This window comes from Arachis hypogaea, chromosome 6, assembly GCF_003086295.3.
Source record: "Arachis hypogaea cultivar Tifrunner chromosome 6, arahy.Tifrunner.gnm2.J5K5, whole genome shotgun sequence".
NCBI lineage: Eukaryota > Viridiplantae > Streptophyta > Magnoliopsida > Fabales > Fabaceae > Arachis > Arachis hypogaea.
Window position 1 is genome coordinate 58,729,702 of NC_092041.1, and position 14,196 is coordinate 58,743,897.

Below are 14,196 nucleotides of genomic sequence, written 5' to 3' on the forward strand. Positions count from 1 at the left end.
AAAAAAATTTCATAGAAAAGCATAATCTGTTGAGGCATCTTATCCCTCTTGGATACATTACCAAACCTTTGGCATGGGGAACAAGATTTACAAAAGATATCAGCATCTTTAAAAAGAGTAGACCACCAGAATCCACAGTCTAAAATTTTTCTAACTGTTCTTTGAGGGCCAAAATGTTCCCCACTCTCGGAAGAGTGGTAAGCCTCTAAAATGGACTGGAATTCTGATTGGGGAACACACCTTCTAATTACCTGGTCAGCACCACACCTCCATAAATATGGATCATCCCATATATAATATTTGGACTTGCTTTTCAGCTTGTCTCTTTGATGCTTACTAAAGTTGGGAGGGAAAGTATGGCTGACTAGATAATTAGCTACGAGAGCATACCAAGGAGCTACTTCAGATACTGCATGCAAGCTATCAAATGGAAAAGCATCATTGATAGGAATGGAGTCATCCTTAATGTGCTCAAGGCGACTCAAGTGGTCTGCCACTAAATTCTGGTTACCACTCCTATCCTTAATTTCTAAGTCAAATTCTTGCAGCAACAGTATCCAACGTATCAACCTTGGTTTGGACTCTTTTTAGCTAATTAATATTTTAGAGCTGCATGGTCTGAGTACACTACTACCTTAGTACCAAGTAAATAGGCTCGGAATTTATCCAGAGCAAAAACAATAGCAAGAAGCTCCTTTTCAGTAGTAGTGTAATTAGACTGAGCAGTGTCTAAGGTCTTAGATGCATAAGCTATTACGAAAGGATCCTTACCGTTGCGCTGAGCCAGTGTCGCTCCTATTGCATGGTTAGAGGCATCACACATAATCTCAAAATGCTGGCTCCAGTCTGGTCCTCTCAAAATTGGAGCTTGAGTCAGGGCGATCTTCAGCTTATCAAATGCTTGCACGCAATCTTCACTGAACCCAAACTCAATATCTTTCTGCAGTAGTATGGATAAAGGTAATGCTACCTTACTGAAGTCCTTAATGAATGATGCACGGAAACTTGTTTCTCAACAAATTTCTCTTCGGCAAGTATACCGAATTGTTGTCAAGTAAAAACTCACAATAGAGTGAGGTCGAATCTACAGGGACTAACGGATTGAGCAATCAATGGTTCATTGATTATCCGTGTTAGACGAATCATATTGGAGTGATGAGTAACAAGGAACTGTAAATGGCATAAAAGTAAAGAAAGCAATAAAATGCAGAAAAGTAAAATGGCAAGAAAAGTAAATGTAAGAACTAAAAATAAAATGAACATTGGGATCAAGAGATATTGCAATCCTCCGAATCATGTTCATTCTCATCTCTTCCTCAATCAATGCATTCATTGATCTCCTTGGCAATCTTAAGTGATTGGATCCCAATTTCTCGGCAATCCAATCTCTCTAAGCTTGAACAATTTCCCAATTCCTTGATTTAATTGCTCATGGGAAGAGATAAAGTTTGGTCATTGATTATACCACACACATTCATAGATTAAAGTATTGGTAGGATTAAATGTCACAATATCCATCCAACCCCCAACCTAATCCAATGTGAGAGAACATTTCTAGATGATTTCCTCATTCCTCTTCTAAGGTTCAGAGGAAATCCAAGTATGAGTAATTTCTCTTCCGAGATAATTACCCAATTGGAAGAAGATCGAAAGCTCCCTAGTAAAATCAAGAGAAAAGAAAGAAGAAGAAGAATAAAAACTTTGATTAAATCACAATAGAGCTCTCTAACCCAATGAAAAGAGTTAGTTGTTCATTGCTCTACAAAAATAGAAAAGAAAGAAAGTGCAAAAAAATAAAAATGAAGATTAAAACTGAAATTGAAACTTCAAAGTTCATAAATAAAAAGTACAACCTAGAATTTAACTACTAAGAAAAGAAAAAGAAGAGAAAAGGAAGAAGAATGTAGGAGGGGAGGGAGTCCGAAGACCCCTCTTCTCTGGTGTGTCCAGCCCCCAGAATACCCCCTCTCCAATTCCCCGTATTGCAGAATGAATTTAATGTAGAAACTAAGGCCTTTTTATAGGCTCTCCTAAATTACAAAATGAAATTAAAATCAAATTACAATGAAATGAAAATTAACTATTCTAGATGCCTCTTGTGGCCTTGATTGATTGATACTTGTGGGCTTGCTTCCTTGAGGTTGGGTGGTCCTTGTAAGTGAATCAAGTTGAGGTCCAGGTGCTAATGTTAGTGCTACCATTAGCCACACTAATGCTACAAGTGTGGCGTTAGTTCTGAAGTTAGTGTGGCTAACGTCACAGTTGCTACCCAGTTGGTGCTTTTGGGGCTTAAAGGATGCCTCTTGTTTGTACTCCAATTTCATGCCCACTATAGACTATTATATATCGTTAGAAAGCTCTGGATGTCATATTTCTAATGCAACTGGAACCACTTCAATTGGACCTCTGTAACTCAAATTATACTCCTTTGAAAGGGACAGGATCGCTGGCATAGTCGCTGGTGTTATTGGCAAAAGTGGGTGCCAATAACATTAGTATTCAAGGGATTAATATTGCCAGGTTCTAGAGCTCAAACTTAATGTCCACCCCATACTATTATATATTGTTGGAAAGCCCTGAATGTCTACTTTCCAATGCTTTTAGAAGCGCATCATTTAGAGCTCTACAACTCGAGTTACACTTCTTGGAAGGTGAAGAAGTCAGCTGGCCTTACTACAGGTTGATACCATGTTCATCTTTGCACTTTCGGGGCAGGTTTTCTCCCTCAAATTTAGTGTCCACTGGTGCACGAAAATTACACTCACACTATGTAATTCCACACAACTAACCAGCAAGTGTACTGGGTCGCCCAAGTAATACCTTATGTGAGTAAGGGTCTATCCCACGGAGATTGTTGGCTTGAAGCAAGCTATGGTTATCTTATTTTTCTTAGTCAAGATACCAATAGGGTTCTTTAGTTTCAATTGTAAAAAGTAAAAGAGCATGAAAATTAGTAATTGTTACGCCGTAATGGAGAAAGTGTTGGAGTTTTGGAGATGCTTTGTCTTTCTGAATCTCTGCTTTTCTACTGTCATTTTCTTTACGCACGCAAGGTTGCTTCTATGGCAAGCTGTGTGTTGTTGGATCACCGTTGTCAATGGCTACCATCCATCCTCTCAGTGAAAATGGTCCAAATGTGCTGTCACCGCACGGCTAATCATCTGTCGGTTCTCGATCATGTCGGAATAGGATCCATTGATCCTTTTGCATCTGTCACTACGCCCAACACTCACGAGTTTGAAGCTCATCACAATCATCCAATCCCTGAATCCTACTCGAAATACCACAGAAAAGGTTTAGACTTTCTGGATTCTCAAGGATGCTGCCAATGGATTCTAGCTTATACCACGAAGACTCTGATTAAGGAATCCAAGAGATATTCATTCAATCGAAGGTAGAACGGAGGTGGTTGTCAGAAATGCGTTCATAGATTGAGAAGGGTGATGAGTGTCACAGATCATCACCTACATCATGGTTAAGTACGAATGAACATCTTAGAGAGAAACAAGCATGTTTGAATGGAAAACAGAAATAATTGCATTAATTCATCGAGATGCTACAACGCTCCTCACCCCCAACAATGGAGTTTAGAGACTCATACCGTCAAAGAGTACAAAGTTCAGATCTAAAAATGTCATGAGATACAAAATAAGTCTCTAAAATTTGTTTAAATACTAAAACTAGTAACCTAGGTTTACAGAAAATGAGTAAACTAAGATAGATAGTACAGAAGTCCACTTCTGGGGCCCATTTGGTGTGTGATGGGGCTGAGACTTGAGCTTCTCACATGCCTGGGCTGTTTCTGGAGTTAAACATCAGGTTTTAACCTGTTTCTGGCGTTTAACTCCAACTTGCAACCTGTTTTTGGCGTTCAACGCCAGAATGCAACATGGAACTGGCGTTAAACGCTAGTTTACGTCATTTATCTGCGCGCAAAGTATGGACTATTATATATTGTTGGAAAGCCCTGGATGTCTACTGTCCAACCCAATTGAGAGCGCGCCAATTGGACTTCTGTAGTCTTTTTTCAACCTGAATCAGATTTTTGCTCAGCTCCCTCAATTTCAGCCAGAAAATACCTGAAATCACAGAAAAATACACAAAATCGTAGTAAAGTCCAGAAATATGAGTTTTACCTAAAAACTAATAAAAATATACTAAAAACTAGTTAAAACATACTAAAATCTATATGAAATTACCCCAAAAAAGCATATAAAATATCCACTCATCACAACACCAAACTTAAACTGTTGCTTGTCCCCAAACAACTAGATAAATAAAATAGGATAAAAAAATTCAAGAAGAAATAATATCTCAGAGTTTTAAGTGAAGCTCAGATTCTAATTAGATGAGCGGGACTAGTAGCTTTTTGCTTTCGAACAGTTTTGGCATCTCACTTTATCCTTTGAAATTCATAATGATTGGCATCCATAGGAACTCAGAATTCAGATAGTATTATTGATTCTCCTAGTTTAGTATGTTGATTCTTGAACACAGCTACTTTATGAGTCTTGGCCGTGGCCCTAAGCACTTTGTTTTCCAGTATTACCACCGCATACATAAATGTCACAGACACATAACTAGGTGAACCTTTTCAGATTGTGACTTAGCTTTGCTAAAGTCTCCAATTAGAGGTGTCCAGAGTTCTTAAGCACACTCTTTTGCCTTGGATCACGACTTTAACCACTCAGTCTCAAGCTTTTCACTTGGACCTACATGCCACAAGCACATGGTTAGGGACAGCTTGATTTAGCCGCTTAGGCCTGGATTTATTTCCTTGGGCCCTCCTATCCATTGATGCGCAAAGCCTTGGATCCTTTTCACCCATGCCTTTTGGTTTAAAGGGCTATTGGCTTTTTCTACTGCTCCTTCTCTTTTTTTTTTCACTGCTTTTTCTTGCTTCAAGAATCAATTTCATGATTTTTCATATCAACAATAATATTTCTCTTGTTCATCATTCTTTCAAGAGCCAACAATTTTAACATTTATAAAATTCAATATAAAAAATATGCACTGTTCAGGCATTCATTCAGAAGACAAAAAATATTGCCACCACATCTAAATAATTAGAATTTTTCTTATTAAATACTCGAAAAAATATTGCCTCTTTATTCTAAAAATCTACTATTTTATTTATGTTTGATAATAATGAGAAAAATAAATTATAGCTTAATTGGAGATAAAATCAAAATAGATATACTAATTACTATTACTAATATATAACTTCTAAGGTAAATTCCTAATAAGAACAATTATCACAGAGTTAAGGAAAAGATTAGGACTCAACAACCTTTATTTTGGGAGGTGGATGATCCTTTAATCTGTGGGGTGCTTGGCCCTTCAAGAGACAGCTTCTTACGCTTCAGTTCCCTCAGTTCACGCCCTTGCTCTTCTTATTCCTTAAGCAGTTTGCAAAGCATGCTATTTTGATTTTGATGTTCTTCCTTTAGTTGCTCCATAGCTTCTTACAATTTGGTGACAGATGCTTCAAGGCGCTCCCAGTATTCAATTTGATGGATTTCCGGGAGGAACTCCTGTGCTTTCCTCTTGATGGGGTCATCCTGCACTTGTTGTCCTTCCATTGACTTTTTGGTGATTGGTCGCTCAACTGAGATATATTCAGTTACTCCCATCTTCACCCCAGCATCTTTACATAGCATAGAGATTAAGCTTGGATAAGCCAATTTGGCATCTTTGGAGTTCTTGTTTGCAATTGGGTAAAGTTCACAAGAAATCAGCTGATGAACTTCCACTTCTTTTCCCAACATAATGCAATGGATCATTACTGCTCTTTTAATGGTGACTTCAAAGCAGTTGCTAGTGGGCAGTATAGAACGCCCAATGAAGTCCAGCCAGCCTCTGGCGACTGGTTTGAGATCTTCTCTCTTGAGTTGATTTGGGACACCCTTGGTGCTGGTTATCCACTTGGTTCCAAGGAGGCATATGTCCTCTAGAATTTCGTCCAAGCCCTTATTTGTTCTCATCATTTTCCTATTAAAGGAGTCTGGGTCATCTTTTAGCTGAGGTACCTTAAAGATCTCCCTGATTTTGTCAGGGTGAAGGTGAACAATCTTCCCTCTGACCAAGGTCCCATAATCATAGAAGGCGGTTCCAGCTATTCTCTGCCTATCTATTTGTCATAGATTAGAGTAGAATTCCTGAACCATGTTTCTTCCCACCTTTGTTTCAGGATTAGCTAGGATTTCCCAGCTCCTATTTCGAATTTGCTCTTGGATCTCCGGATATTCATCTTTTTTCATATCGAATTTAACTTCCGAGATCACTGACCTTAGACCCATTATTTTGTAGTAATGGTCTGAATGTTCTTTGGTTAAGAACTTCCCTTGATTCCAAAGTGGTTTTGGAGTATTCTCTTTCTTGCCTCTTGGAGTGGTTTGTTTTCCCTTATGAGCCATGATCTTAGTGGGTATTGGTTTAGTGATCATGGATAAACACATCAAACTTAGAGGTTTGCTTGTCCTCAAGCAAAAGAAAAGAAAGGAGAGGGATAGAAGGAGAGCCAATTTTGAATGGTGGAGGAGAGAAGGGAGGCCAAATGTGGATTTAAAGGGAGGGGGTGGGTTTTCGAAAATTTTGAAAAAGATAAGATAGAAGATTTGAATTTTAAAAGATAAATATGATAGAAAAAAGATATAATTTAAAATTTGAAAAGTTATAAAAGATATTTGAAAAAGATAAATCTGAATTTTGAAAAGAAGATATGATGAGTTTAAAAAGATTTGAAAAGAATTTAAAAAGATATGAAAAGAATTTAAAAAGATTATTGAGTTTTGAAAAGGTTTGAAAAGATGTTGAAGAAGAATTAAGAAACAAGTTTAGGATTAAAAATTTTTAGAATTGAAGTTGAAAGATGAGAGTTTGTAACATGTTTATACAAGAAATCATGAAATGAAACATGAAAAATGGAAAAAATTTGAAGTGAAAAAACAAATTTACCTCCTCCCCACAATCCTGGCATTAAACGCCCAAATGCTGCATGTTTTGGGCGTTTAACGCCCATTTGTAGCTTTTTCTGGGCATTTAACGCCCAGCTGTAGCATCTGGCTGGCGTTAAATGCCAGAAAATCCTTTATCACTGGGAGTTTTTCTGAACGCCCATGATGCTGCGAATCTGGCGTTAAACGCCCAGAAGTTGCTTTTTTCTGGCGTTAAACACCCAGATGGCTATCTCTACTGGCGTTAAACGCCCAGTAGATGCTCCTTTTGGGTGTTTAAGCTCTTACTGGCTTTTTCACATCAGTGATCTTCTTTTTGCTATTTTATCCTCTGAATCCTTCTGTAACTCTGTGAACTCATGCAATTGCTATTTTACCTTGAAGATAATTAATATGAACTTGTAAAATTCAATTAATTAACAACATGGCTGGGTTGCCTCCCAGCAAGCACTTCTTTATTGTCTTTAGCTGGACTATTACTAAGCTTTAATCAAGTTTCAGTTTTGGGAATTCTTGCTCGAAATTGCTTTCAAGATAATGTTTGACTCTCTATCCATTAACAATGAACTTTTTGTTAGAATCATTATCTTGAAGCTCTACGTATCCATATGGTGACACACTTGTAATCACATATGGACCTCTCCACCGGGATTTTAATTTCCCAGGGAATAATCTGAGCCTAGAGTTAAATAGCAAAACTTTCTGCTCTGGCTTAAAGACTCTGGATGACAGCTTCTTATCATGCCATCTTTTTGCTTTCTCTTTGTAAATTTTTGCATTTTTGAAAGCATTGAGTCTGAATTCCTCTAGTTCATTTAACTGGAGCAATCATTTTTCTCTAGCTAACTTGGTATCAAGGTTTAGAAATCTGGTTGCCCAGTAGGGCTTATGTTTCAATTCCACTAGCAAGTGACAGGCTTTTCCATACACAAGCTGGTATGGAGAGGTCCCTATAGGGGTCTTGAATGCTGTTCTGTATGCCCACAGAGCTTCATCCAAGCTTCTTGCCCAATCCCTTCTACGGTTGATCACAGTCCGTTCTAGGATTCTTTTAAGTTCTCTATTAGAGACTTCAGCTTGCTCATTTGTCTGTGGATGATATGGAATTGCCACCCTGTGGCTGACTCCATATCGAACCATAGCAGAGTAAAGCTGTTTATTGCAGAAATGAGCGCCCCCATCACTGATTAGTACTCTAGGGACACCAAATCTGCTGAAGATATATTTCTGGAGGAATTTTAGCACTGTCTTAGTATCATTAGTGGGTGTTGCAATAGCTTCCACCCATTTGGATATATAATTGATGAGCGGATAATTTATACGCTTTTTGGCATTGTTTTTATATAGTTTTTAGTAAGTTTAAGCTACTTTTAGGGATGTTTTCATTGGTTTTTATGTTAAATTCACATTTCTGGACTTTACTATGAGTTTGTGTGTTTTTCTGTGATTTCAGGTAAATTCTGACTGAAATTGAGGGATTTGAGCAAAACTCTGAAGAAGGCTGACAAAAGGACTGCTGATGCTGTTGGAATCTGACCTCCCTGCACCCGGAAGTGGATTTATGCATCAATTACTTACCCATGTAAACCCTAGTAGCTAGTCTAGTATAAATAGGACATTTATCTATTGTATTAGACATCCTGGATTGTATTTTGAATCCTGTGATCACGTTAGAGAGGGCTGGCCATTCGGCCATGCCTGAACTCTTTTGCTTATGTATTTTCAACGGTGGAGTTTCTGCACACCATAGATTAAGGGTGTGGAGCTCTGCTGTACCTCAAGTATTAATGAAATTCTATCTTCTTTTATTCAAATGCTATCTTAGTTTTATTCCAAGATATTCATTCGCACCCAAGAACATGATGAATGTGATGAGTCAGATTACCCTCATTATCATTCTCACCTATGAACGCGCGTGATTGACAACCACTTCCGTTCTACATGCAACAAAGCTTGAATGCGTATCTCTTAGATTCCCCAACAGAATCTTCGTGGTATAAGCTAGATAGATGGCGGCATTTATGAGGATCCGGAAAGTCTCACCTTGTCTGTGGTATTCCGAGTAGGATCCTGGGAATCCGGAAAGTCTCACCTTGTCTGTGGTATTCCGAGTAGGATTCCGGTAATGAATGACCGTGACGTGCTTCAAACCTATAACCTGCTGGGCGTTAGTGACAGACGCAAAAGAGGGATTCTATTCCAGTAGGGGAGGGAACCAACCGGTGATTAGCTGTACTGTGACAGAGTGCGTGAGCATTAGTTTTCACTGCGAGGATGGGATGTAACCATCAGCCATGGGTGATGCCTCCAGACTGGTTAGCTATGCGAGTGACAGCCGCATAGGATATTTCCCCGAGAGGATTGAAAGTAGCCACAGTTGATGGTGAACCCCTATATAAAGCTTGCCATGGAAAGGAGTAAGAAGGATTGAGTAGAAGCAGTAGGAGAGCAGGCGTCCTTGAGCTCTACAGCATCTCCATCCGCTTGTCTGAAATTCCCACCAATAAATCTGCATAAGTGTTCTATCCCTTTTATTATTCCTTTTTATTTCTTTATTCCAATAATCACAATTACCCTTTAATCTCCCTAACTGAGATTTACAAGGTGACCATAGCTTGCTTCATACCAACAATCTCTGTGGATTCGACCCTACTCACGTAAGGTTTATTACTTGGACGACCCAGTACACTTGCTGGTTAGTTGAACGGAGTTGTGAAAATAAACAGTGCCCTAAGAGTAAATACATGCTAAAGCTCAAAAGATAGTAATCACAATTTCGTCCACCAAGTTTTTGGCGCCGTTGCCGGGGATTGTTCGAGTATGAACAACTGATGGTTCATCTTGTTGCTCAGATTAGGTAATTTTCTTTTCAAAAACTTTTTCAAAAATTTTTCTTTTCTTTTTCGTTTTTCCAAAAATGTTTTTCAAAAAAAATTAATAAAAATACAAAAAAAAATTAGAAAATCATAAAAATCAAAAAATATTTTGTGTTTCTTGTTTGAGTCTTGAGTCAATTTTTAAGTTTGGTGTCAATTGCATGATTTTAAAAATTTTTCTTGCATTTTTCGAAAATCTCATGCATTCATAGTGTTCTTCATGATCTTCAAGTTGTTCTTGACAAAGTCCTCTTGTTTGATCTTGATGATTTCTTGTTTTGTGTCTTTTGTTGTTTTTCATATGCATTTTTGCATTCATATTTTTCATGGATTAAAGATTTCTAAGTTTGGTGTCTTGCATGTTTTCTTTGCATCAAAAATTTTTCAAAATAATGTTCTTGATGTTCATCATGATCTTCAAAGTGTTCTTGGTGTTCATCTTGACATTCATAACATTCTTGCATGCATTCATTGTTTTGATCTAGAAATTTCATGCATTGAGTATTTTTGTTGTTTTTCTTTCTCATAATTAAAATATTAAAAAAATCAAAAAAAATATCTTTTCCTTATTTTCCTCCAAATTTTCGAAATTTTGGGTTGACTTGGTCAAAAATTTTTTAAAATTAGTTGTTTCTTACAAGTCAAGTCAAAATTTCAATTTTAAAAATCATATCTTTTTCATTTTTTATAATTTTCGAAAATTTCAAAAATCTTTTTCAAAATATTTTCAAAATCTTTTTCTTATCTTTTATATCTAATTTTCGAAAATTAACTAACAAGTAATGTGATTGGTTCAAAAAGTTGAAGTTTGTTACTTTCTTGTTAAGAAAGGTTCAATCTTTAAGTTCTAGAATCTTATCTTGTAGTTTCTTGTTAGTTAAGTAACTTTTAAAATTAAATCTTTTTCAAAATATCTTTTTCAAATATATCTTTTTATCTTTTATCTTATCTTTTTCAAAAACTTTATCTTTTTCAAAATTTGATTTCAAAATATCTTATCTAACTTCTTATCCTCTTATTTTTTTTCAAAATTTGATTTCAAATCTTTTTCAATCAACTAACTAACTTTTTGTTTGTTTCTTATCTTTTTCAAACCACCTAACTACTTTTCCCTCTCTTTTTCAAAAATTCTTTTTGTTTTAAATTTTAATTTTAATTATATTTTGTCTTTAATTTTCGAAAATCACTAACCTGTTTTCAAAAATTATTTTCAAAATCTTCTTTCTCTCTTCTTCTTCTATTTAATTATTTAATTACTAACACTTCTCTTCACCTCTATTCATCTAAAAAAATCCGAATCTCCCTCTTCATTCTTCTACCTCTTTCTTCTTCTTAACATAAGGGAATCTCTATACTGTGACATAGAGGATTCCTTTTTCTTTTCTTGTTTTCTTCTCTCTTTCTTATGAGCAGGAACAGGGAAAAAGGCACTCTTGTTGAAGCTGATCCAGAACCTGAAAGGACTCTGAAGAGAAAATTAAGAGAAACTAAATTACAACAATCCAGAAATAACCTTTCAGAAATTTTCGAACAGGAGAAGGAGATGGCAGCCGAAAATAATAATAATAATAATGCAAGGAGAATGCTTGGTGACTTCACAAAGCCAACGTCCAAGTTTGATGGAAGAAGCATCTCTATTCCTGCCATTGGAGCCAATAACTTTGAGCTTAAGCCTCAACTAGTTGCATTAATGCAACAAAACTGCAAGTTTTATGGACTTCCATCTGAAGATCCTTATCAGTTCTTAACTGAGTTCTTGCAGATCTGTGAGACTGTAAAGACGAATGGAGTTGATCCTGAAGTCTACAGACTCATGCTTTTCCCTTTTGCTGTAAGAGACAGAGCTAGAATATGGTTGGATTCACAACCTAAGGATAGCCTGGACTCCTGGGATAAGCTGGTCACTGCCTTCTTGGATAAATTCTTTCCTCCTCAAAAGCTGAGCAAGCTGAGAGTGGATGTTCAAACCTTCAAACAAAAAGATGGTGAATCCCTCTATGAAGCTTGGGAAAGATACAAGCAGCTCACCAAAAGATGTCCATCTGACATGTTTTCAGAATGGACCATGTTAGATATATTCTATTATGGTCTCTCTGAATTTTCGAAAATGTCACTGGACCATTCTGCAGGTGGATCTATTCACCTGAAGAAAACGCCTGAAGAGGCTCAAGAACTCATTGACATGGTTGCAAACAACCAATTCATGTATACCTTTGAGAGGAATTCCGTGAATAATGGGATACCCCAGAAGAAAGGAGTTCTTGAAATTGATGCTCTGAATGCCATATTGGCTCAGAACAAAATGTTGACTCAACAGGTCAACATAATCTCTCAAAATCTGAATGGATTGCAACATGCATCCAACAGTACTAGAGAAGCAGCTTCTGAAGAAGCTTATGATCCTGAGAACCCTGCCATGGCAGAGGTTAATTATATGGGTGAACCTTATGGAAACACCTATAATCCATCATGGAGAAATCATCCAAATTTCTCTTGGAAGGATCAACAAAAGCCTCAACAAGGCTTTAACAATGGTGGACGCAATAGGCTGAGTAACAGTAAGCCATATCCATCATCTTCTCAGCAACAGACAGAGAACTCTGAACAAAACACTTCTAATTTAGCCAATATAGTCTCTGATCTGTCAAAGGCCACTTTCAGTTTCATGAATGAAACAAGATCCTCCATTAGAAATTTGGAGGCACAAGTGGGCCAGCTGAGTAAGAAAGTTATTGAAACTCCTCCCAGTACTCTCCCAAGCAATACAGAAGAAAATCCAAAAGGAGAGTGCAAGGCCATTGATTTAATCAAAGTGGCCGAATGCATAGGGGAGGAAGAGGATGAAAATCCTAGTGAGGAAGACCTCCTGGGACGTCCTTCAAGCAAGAAGGAGTTTCCCATTAAGGATCCTGAGGAATCTGAGGCTCATACAGAGACCATAGAGATTCCATTAAACCTCCTTCTGCCATTCATGAGCTCTGAAGACTATCCATCCTCTGAAGAGGATGAAGATGTGACTAGAGAGCAAGTTGCTCAATATTTAGGAGCTATCATGAAGCTGAATGCCAAGCTGTTTGGTAATGAGACTTGGGAAAGTGAACCTCCCTTGCTCATTAGTGAACTAGATACTTGGATTCAGGAAACTCTACCTCAAAAAGTTCTTAATACCTTGCACCATTGGCACCATGAGCTTTGAAAAAGCTCTATGTGATCTTGGGTCAGGGATAAACCTTATGCCACTCTCTGTAATGGAGAAGCTGGGGATCATTGAGGTACAACCAGCCTTGTTCTCATTACAATTGGCAGACAAGTCAGTAAGACAAGCATATGGATTAGTAGAGGATGTGCTAGTAAAGGTTAAAGGCCTTTACATCCCTGCTGATTTCATAATCCTAGATACTAGGAAGGAAGATGATGAATGCATCATCCTAGGAAGACCTTTCTTAGTCACAGCAGGAGCTGTGATAAATGTCAATAGAGGAGAGTTAGTCCTTCAATTGAATGGGGACTACCTTGTGTTTAATGCACATCGCCATCCCTCTGTGACAAAAGAGAGTAAGCATGAAGAGCTTCTCTCAGTTCAGAGTCAAGAAGAGCCCACACAGTCAAACTCTAAGTTTGGTGTTGTGAGGCCACAACCAAACTCTAAGTTTGGTGTTCAAACCCCATATCCAAACTCTAAGTTTGGTGTTGGGACTACACTAACATTGACCTGATCACCTTGTGGCTCCATGAGAGCCACTGTCAAGCTATTGACATTAAAGAAGCGCTTGTTGGGAGGCAACCCAATTTTATTTATCTAATTTTATTTTATTTTGTTTCTTTGTTATTTTTGTGTTTAATTAGGTACATGATCATGAGGAGTCACGAAAAATAAAAAAAAATTAAAAACAGAGTCAAAAACAGAAGAAAAAAATTGTTCACCCTGGAGGCAGCACAGACTGGCGTTCAACGCCAGTAAGATGCATCTGGCTGGCGTTCAACGCCAGAACAGAGCATCTTTCTGGCGCTGAACGCCCAAAACAAGCTACATCCTGGCGTTTAACGCCAGGATGCGCACACAGAGGACAATCTGGCGCTGAACGCCAGAAACAAGCATGAAACTGGCGTTCAACGCCAGAAACATGCATTACATGGGCGTTTAACGCCCAGAACATGCACCAATGGGCGTTTGAACGCCAGAATGATGCATGGAGGCAATTTACATGCCTATATGGTGAAGGAATGGTATTTCTTTTCACCTCAGGATCTGTGGACCCCACAGAATACCCACCTCAGGATCTGTGGACCCCATAGGATCCCCACCTACCATATTCCCACCTTACCTCTTAATCCTATTTTTGTGATTTGAATACCCCATGTCA

The 14,196-nt window shown here is 37.8% G+C and overlaps 1 non-coding gene across 1 annotated transcript; it reads right to left on the minus strand.

Moving 5' to 3' along the window:
• Positions 1 to 11,777: 11,777 nt before the first annotated feature.
• Positions 11,778 to 11,881, minus strand: LOC112700304 (small nucleolar RNA R71). The gene has a single exon (XR_003153214.1). It is a non-coding gene; the product is annotated as a small nucleolar RNA R71 (small nucleolar RNA).
• Positions 11,882 to 14,196: the final 2,315 nt, after the last annotated feature.